We start from the raw sequence: 8,442 nt of genomic DNA on the forward strand, positions 1-8,442 counted from the left end.
ACCTTTGAAAACACACAAATCCATTTATGTGTCCCAACATTTTACCTGGTGCTAACAGTTCCCATTACTCTGCTCTTCATGTGCACAGGAGTAAACGTGCATTGTCTACCATAAATATAGAAATATAAAATTATATCTATAAACCAAGTATTTTGCTTAGAGTGCCAACTAATTACGCCTTCTTATCATCTAGATTGCCATTCTAGGGAACTCATTTAAAATTCTGTATGTACTGACTCTGCTATGCTTCCATAGCATCATAGCTTCAAAAATCAAGTTGAGCAGGTTGGGTAACAATTTATATTTACACCTACTATTTCAAAACCATGAGCTCATTCACACTTTCACTGAAGTAACAAATCCAATGCAAACTAGAAAATCTCAAACTGGTGAGTCAGAGTTTTGTATTTGGTTGGTTGGTTTGTTTTTAAATATTGGGCCAATAGACTCGCCTGCTCCGGGCCTCAGCGGCGGCGGCACTGGAGCAGCCGTACGCTGCGGCCGGGGCTGGCCTGGCGGCATGGAGGGGCCGCCGGCGTCCGCGGCCGGGGACGTCTCCCTGCACAACTTCAGCGCCAGGCTGTGGGAGCAGCTCGTCCACTTCCACGTCATGCGGCTGACGGACTCGCTCTTCCTGTGGGTGGGCGCCACGCCGCACCTGCGCAACCTCGCCGTGGCCATGTGCAGCCGCTACGACTCCAACCCCGTGTCCACCTCCCTCCTTGGAGACACTTCTGACACGACTTCTACTGGCCTTGCCCAGCGCCTAGCCAGGAAGACCAACAAACAGGTGTTTGTCAGCTATAACCTTCAAAACACAGACAGTAACTTCGCATTACTTGTAGAAAACAGGATCAAAGAAGAAATGGAGACTTTTCCGGAAAAGTTCTAGCTGAGTGGCAAAAGTGAGAATTTGTAACTTATGTACAATATACATTTAAATAAATGGATTGGATTTCAAAAAAATATATATATATATTGGGCCAATAGTCCTTAGCCAATAGATTTCATATAAAAATTCAAAATTCTAGTTTCTCTTAAAAATTTTTAAAATCCTGGCAAGTTAGGTCCCATGTTCCTAAAAAGCAAAATTCAGCAAGATCTGAGTATCAATTGTCCTGTTTAATTAGGGGATGCAACTCTTTAGTTACTCATGGTCTCCACCATCATTTATATCATAAATGCTTTTTTTTTTTTTTTTTTTTGAGACAGGATCTTACTCTGTTGCCTACACTGGCCTGCAGTGGCATGATCATAACTCACTGTAGCCTGAAACTCCTGGGCTCAAGCAATCCTCCCACGGCAGGCTTCCAAATAACTAGGATTACAAATCTGTGCCACCATGACCACTTATTTTTATTTTTTATTTTTTGTAGAGACAGGGTCTTGCAGTTTTGCCCAGGTTGTTCTTGAACTCCTGGCCTCAAGTGATCCTCCCAAAGAGCTGGGATTACAGCCATAAGCTACCTAGACACATATGCATTTTTGAATGTCCACCACCCTGTTGACCCAAATAAATGACTGAGGCAAAAACTGCAAAAAATGGAGGTTTATTAAGCCAAGATTTTGAGGATGCACCTCAGAAAAACATAAACTGCAAACAAGCTGTAACTTTTTCAGAAGGGAAAGTTAGAACTGTCAGTGTTTTAAAGGTATACAGAGAGAAGGAAAAAGGCAAGGGGAGAGGGAGGCTGATGAGGTAGTACTTACATTCTTGTGAGGCCCAAGAAATATACATCTTACATAAAATAAGGGAGTAAAGAGAGCATCATTTATGTAGATGACCCTGGGTAGGTGGAAGAATGCCTGATTCTCTCGTTTCCAATTCTGTTACCTGTAAGATAAACTTGTAATTCATTATTAGTGTGGAATCAAACAGGCTTTAGTTTTAGGTGCTAGACATAGGTATAATTTGTATGTCCTTGCTTATGGGAGGATAGCAAGAAGTTTACTTAATGAATGATCTGTAGGGTCAGTTCTTCACAGAAGCCCAAGGCTTTTACCTTCTCTTTTGCATAGAGTTGAGTGGAGAGGGAAGGGGCTGTAATGCCCTGAGACTGTGATTTTCTTTTTAGAACCCACACATAGAACCCATAAAAGTTATTATATCTACCTAACCACTGTTGCTATTTGAGGTTTTGGCCACTGCATTAGACTGTAAACGCAGCTGAGCACAGTGGCTCACACCAGTAATCTCAGCACTTTGGGAGGATCTGGTGGGAAGATAACTTGAGGTCAGCAGTTATAGACCAACCTAGGGAATATAGCAAGGCCTTATTTCAACAAAAAATATAAAAATTAATACTAGCACTCTGGGAGGCCCAGGCAGGCGGATTGCTCGAGGTCAGGAGTTCGAAACCAGCCTGAGCAAGAGTGAGACCCTGTCTCTACTATAAATAGAAATAAATTAACTGGCCAACTAATATATACATACAAAAAATTAGCCGGGCATGGTGGCACATGCTTGTAGTCCCAGCTACTCGGGAGGCTGAGGCAGTAGGATCGCTTGAGCCCAGGAGTTTGAGGTTGCTGTGAGGTAGGCTGACGCCATGGCACTCACTCTAGTTTGGGCAACAAAGCAACACTCTGTCTCAAAAAAAAAAAAAAAAATATATATATATATACATATATATATATATATATAAATTAACCAGGTGTGATGGCACAAGCCTGTAGCCCTAGCTACTTCAGAGGCTGAGGTAGGAGGATTGCTAGAGCCTGGGAGTTTGAAGCTGCAATGAGCTACAATCATGCCACTGTACTCCAGCCTGGGTGACAAAGTGAGACCCTTTCTCTGAAAACAGAAAAGAAAAAAAAAATGACTATGAATTCAATTGTTTTCTCTACTATAATCTTGGCACCTCATTGATTGCCTGGTACATTGTCTGTTCTTAATACCTATTTGTTAAATGAATGAAAGATCTGTGTCACACTGAGGACTCAATTCAGGGAAATGTTTAGTTGTTCGCAGTTATGTTTTTTGCTTATTAACACAGAGATAGGATAATAATCCAACAATTTGTTACTTCACTTCTCTTATCCCTCACCTTCAACCATGTCTTTTAATTGGTTTCTCTACTTTACGTTTTCTGCCTTTTTTAAAATAAGTCATCTCCTCTCTTGGCTCTAGATATGCCTTTTTATTTTACTTATATTTTTTAATTGAAAAGAGGTGCTTAATATTTGTCATTTGTCTCTACTTCAAATAATTTAATATCTCTCAAACTGAAGGTTTGGAGTTCCTTAGCCAGCAAGTAGAGCAGAAATAGCCAAAAAACTATTTGGTGGTAGGCACTGTGGTAAATAAATTAATGGGTTAAAGTGATAAAGTGACTGAATGTCCTGGATTAGTTAGCACAGTACCCAGCTCCTCCTTTTTGTCCTGGGGAAACTGGCCCAGATTCTGTTCAAGATTAAGTGTCCTGAAAGTTCTTACAATCTAAAAACAGGGAGGCTGTCACATTGTGGGTAGAATGGCTAAGAAGGTTAAGATCTTCAGTCCTGGCAGATTATAAGGCCAGGGTATTATCAAGGCACTATCTTTGTTGCTTTCCTTTTTTCTTTCCTTTCTTTCTTCCCTTTCTTCTTTCCCTCCCTTCCCCCCTTCCTTCCTTCTTTCCTTCCTTTCCTTCTTTCACAGGGTATCTATGTTGCCAAGAGGCTGGATTCGAATTCCTGGGCTCAAGCATCCTCCCTCCTCAGTCTCAGAAGTAGCTGGGACTACAGGTGCACACCACTGCACCTGAAGACACTCTTTTCTTTTCCTTTTCCTTTTCCCTTTCCTTTTCCTTTTCCTTTCCTTTCCTTTCCCTTCTCTTCCTTTCCTTTCTTTTCTTTTCTCTCTTTTCTCTCACTCTGTTGCCCAGGCTAGAGTGCCACGGCATCAGCCTAGCTCACAGCAACCTCAAACTCCTGGGCTCAAGCAATCCTCCCCTCAGCCTCCCAGAGTGCTAAGATTACAGGGATGAGCCACCTTGGCTGGCCAAGAAATTATTTTTCTTGACACAAATTTAGGAAGATATTAAATCACAAAATGGATTTGATACTGAGATATAATTCCAAGGGATAGAAGATATGGATTTAGAGTACTAAAAAATGAGATCCCAGGAGAGTGAGAAATCTGAAATGGCTTTATAGGTGTAAGAAACAAAAACAAAATTTATTGAACTCTGTTAAGATGCAGGTATTCTGCTGAAGGTTTTAGATTATTCTTTCATTTTATAATTTAAATCTTATTATGTCTATTTTACAGAGGCATTAACTAGAATACCAACACCAGTCTTGCTGTCTCTCTATCCTATCTTTTTGCCATACAAAAAAATGGCAAAGGTGCAGAAAAGCACAGTCAATATTAAGTATAACTGAATAGCAAAGTGGGAGGCCAGCGGCCAGAAGCCCAACATCTGGATACTCATAAATGAAAGATCACTTATCCTCTAGGGCTAATAATATATTTATTTCATAATTAATAAAATAAATCATGTAAAAATATTATTCTTGAAACCTTAGATTTTTACCTTAAATCACTGAGGTAGTATGTGTAATTAACTAATATGTGATGTTAAGAAAGTAACAGATTCTTAGAGCCTTAAATTGTTTTTAAAAATTGAGATAATAATGCTTAACTCAAGTAATGATGATTGAATAAGACAGTAAAAGTTAATCTGTTTACTCCACAATACGGGTTCAGTAAATGTTAGCAAGTAGTGGCAGTCATTATCATCATCGTTATTGTTGTCTCCTTAAACTTAAGCATGTTAATTTGCCCTGTGATCAAATCTAAGGGTTTTATGATACAGCAAAACAGTTGGGAAATACTATCTTAAATGAGAGATGCTTAAGCTCTTACCTGAACATGAAGTAAAAGGAAATTCTGCAAATAATCACTATGCTAGATTACTTGCAAAGATGGCCACAATAATTCCTCTCATCCCTATACATATGCTCCTTTGGAATGTGACTTTGCCACTTTTCTACCAAGATATGGAGTTTATTTTCCCATCTCTTTCATTGGAGTTGTCCTTGTAACTTCTTGCCTCCTATTCTTTAAGATAGGGTCTCACTCTGTCACCCAGGCGGGAGTGCAGTGATGAGATCACAGCTCAATGCAGCCTCCAACTCCCAGGCTCAAGGATTCCTTCTGGCTCAGCCTCCCAAGTAGCTAGGACTACACCACATCCAGCTAATTTTTAAAATTTTTATAGAGACGAGGTCTCATTATGTTGCCCCAGCTGGTCTGGAATTCCTGGCCTCAAATGATCCTCTTGCCTCAGCCTCCAAAAGTGCTGGAATTACAGGCATGAGCCACTGCATGCCGCCTTTAACAACAGAAATGCAGTAGAAATGACATTGTGTAACTTTGAAGTTTAGGTTTTAAGAAGCCTTACAGCTTCTACTTATACTCTCCTGGAAGTCAGATGCCATGTAAAGAAGTCTGGGCTCTCCGGCTAGAGACACATGTCACAGCCAACAGCCACAGCCAACCTCTGAACATGTGAGTGAGGCTGGCTAGGCCATCCAGTCATTTGGTCAAGCCACCAGATGACTGCATCCACATGAATGACCCCCCCCACCGGCCCCCACAAGGCCATCAGAAGAACTACCTAGATGAACCAAATTGTTGACTCACAAAATTATGAGTAAATAAATGGCTGTTATCTTAAGCTAGTTAGTTTTGGAGTGGCTTCTAACATACCAACAGATACCTAATACAATCATCATGTTCAAGTTGTTTTTCAAATTGTTCATATTTATTAAATGAGTACCATGAGCAAGGCATCGGGCTAGATGTAGAAAGTAAGTAAAAATGTATAAAGTGTGACCACTGCCTTCAGTAAGTTTACAGTCTCTATCGGGACGTGATAAAGCATTTAAACAACTATCATGAGGTGCAATATATTATAAGAGTCACAGAACAATACAACTGTATTGTCATAAGAATTGAAAAATAGAATCATTTCTACTGGAGTTGATAAGAAAAGGATTTATCAAGAAGTTAATTTTAGAATTAAGTCCTAAAGGACTTCGACAGTGAAGGTCGGAGGAAAGGCCATTCTAAGTGGAATGAAATTGACTGGAGGGTAACTATAGTCCTGGAAAAGGGTAAAGAATGCTCAGAAACTCCTAGCACTCTGGGAGGCCAAGGCGGGCAGATTGCTTGAGGTCAGGAGTTCGAAACCAGCCTGAGCAAGAGCAAGACCCCGTCTCTACTATAAATAGAAAGAAATTAATTGGCCAACTAATATATATAGAAAAAGTAAGCCGGGCATGGTGGCGCATGCCTGTAGTCCCAGCTACTCGGGAGGCTGAGGCAGCAGGATCTCTTGAGCCCAGGAGTTTGAGGTTGCTGTGAGCTAGGCTGATGCCACGGCACTCACTTTAGCTTGGGCAACAAAGTGAGACTGTGTCTCAAAAAAAAGAATGCTCACAAACTTGCCAGTAGTCCATTTTAGTTAGACTATAGTATAAGTGTAGAGGAAATGTGGGAGAACCATTCTTCATTCAAAAAAATATCAAGTATCAACTTGATTCCGGGCACTGTCTACGACATTAGTATTAGAGATAGGAAAGCCGACTGAGCCACTAGTTCAAGATTACACGGAATGATGGAGCAGAGATTTGAATGTAACCAATCTGACTCTAGAACCATTTAACCACTCTACTATTGGGCCATATATTAACCAAGTTAAAAAGTTAGTTACATAAAAAAAGAAAAAAACTACAAGCATACCAGCACTGAACTAAATATCCTTCAACAGTTGAATGGTAAAATAAATTGTAGTAAATTCATATAATAGAATACTATATAGCAGTGAAAATAAATGTACAGCTATAGAAATAAATAGGGAGAAATTTCAAACATTTAAATATTGAGCAGAAAGAGCAAATTAAGAATGTTTGCAATCTGATTACATTTATATAAAGTAAAAACCAGTGACACACAACTCACAAGTGCAAAGATGTGGAATCAACCTAAGTGCCCTTCAATTCATGAATGGAGCAAGAAAATGTGGTATATATATACCATGGAGTACTACTCAGCAATAAAAAGGGATGAAATAATGTCATCTACAGCAATATGGAGGGAAATGCAGATCATTATCTTAAGTGAAGTATACCAGGAATGGAAAACCAAACACCATATGTTCTCACTAATAAGAGGAAGTTAATAGATGGGTATACATGAGCACAAAGCTATACAAAGGACATGAGAAACCAAGGAGGGGGGAGGACAGGAGGGTGGGCGTGGGGTAAAAACTTACCTATGGGGTACAATGAACACTTTTGATGATGGGCACACCAGAAGCTCTGACTCAAGTATTATACAAGATATCAATGTAATAAAAACATTTGTACCCCCTTATTAACATTTTGAAATAAAAATGCATAAAAAGAAAAGCCAGGCAAAATTATATAATACATTGTTTAGAGGTACATAAATACATTGTAAACTAATACCAATGGCAATTACAGCAACAGGAAAAATAAATAAATGGGACTTGGTTAAACTAAAAAGCTTCTGCACAGCTAAGGAAATAATCAACAGAGCAAACGGATAACCTACAGAATGGAAAAAAAATGTTCACAATCTATACATCTGATAAAGGGCTAATATCCAGAATCTATAATAAAAAGAACTCAAACAAATCAGCAAGAAAAAAACAAATAACCTCATTAAAAAGTGAGCAAAAGATATGAACAGAAGTTTTACAAAAGAACATAGACAAATGGCCAACAAACATATGAAAAATATGCTCAACATCGTTAATCATCAGGGAAATCCAAATGAAAACCACAATGAGATATCACCTTAGTTTCATTTATTTATTTATTTATTTATTTTGAGGCAGAGTCTCACTTTGTTGCCCAGATAGAGTGAGTGCCATCGCATCAGCCTAGCTCACAGCAACCTCAAACTCCTGGGCTCAAGCAATCCTCCTGCCTCAGCCTCCTGAGTAGCTGGGACTACAGGTATGCACCATCATGCCTGGCTAATTTTTTTTAATATATATTAGTTGGCCAATTAATTTCTTTCTATTTATAGTAGAGACAGGGTCTCGCTCTTCCTCAGGCTGGTTTCGAATTCCTGACCTCGAGCAATCCGCCTGCCTCAGCCTCCCAGAGTGCTAGGATTACAGGCATGAGCCACCATGCCTGGTTGAGATATCACCTTATTCCTATTAGAATGGCTTTTGTCAAAAAGTCCAAAAACAATAGATGCTGGCAGGGATGCAGAGAGAAACTTATACACTGTTGGTGGGTCTGCATATTAGTACAACCCCTATGGAAAAAAGTATGGAGATTTCTCAAAGAACTAAAATTAGATCTACCATTCGATCTAGCAATCTCACTACTGGGTTTATCAAAAAGACACCGTACTCAAATGTTTATTGTAGCACAATTGTAAAGATGTGGAATCAGCCCAAGTCCCCATCAGTTCAT

General features: G+C 39.5%; 1 pseudogene across 1 annotated transcript; it reads left to right on the forward strand.

The window, feature by feature from the left end:
- Positions 1–451: 451 nt before the first annotated feature.
- LOC105884313 (proteasome assembly chaperone 4 pseudogene) lies at positions 452–966 on the forward strand (annotated as a pseudogene). Its single transcript, XR_001160165.3, has one exon. The product of XR_001160165.3 is annotated as a proteasome assembly chaperone 4 pseudogene (transcript).
- Positions 967–8,442: the final 7,476 nt, after the last annotated feature.

This window comes from Microcebus murinus, chromosome 3 (genome assembly GCF_040939455.1).
Source record: "Microcebus murinus isolate Inina chromosome 3, M.murinus_Inina_mat1.0, whole genome shotgun sequence".
NCBI classification, from domain to species: Eukaryota; Metazoa; Chordata; class Mammalia; order Primates; family Cheirogaleidae; genus Microcebus; species Microcebus murinus.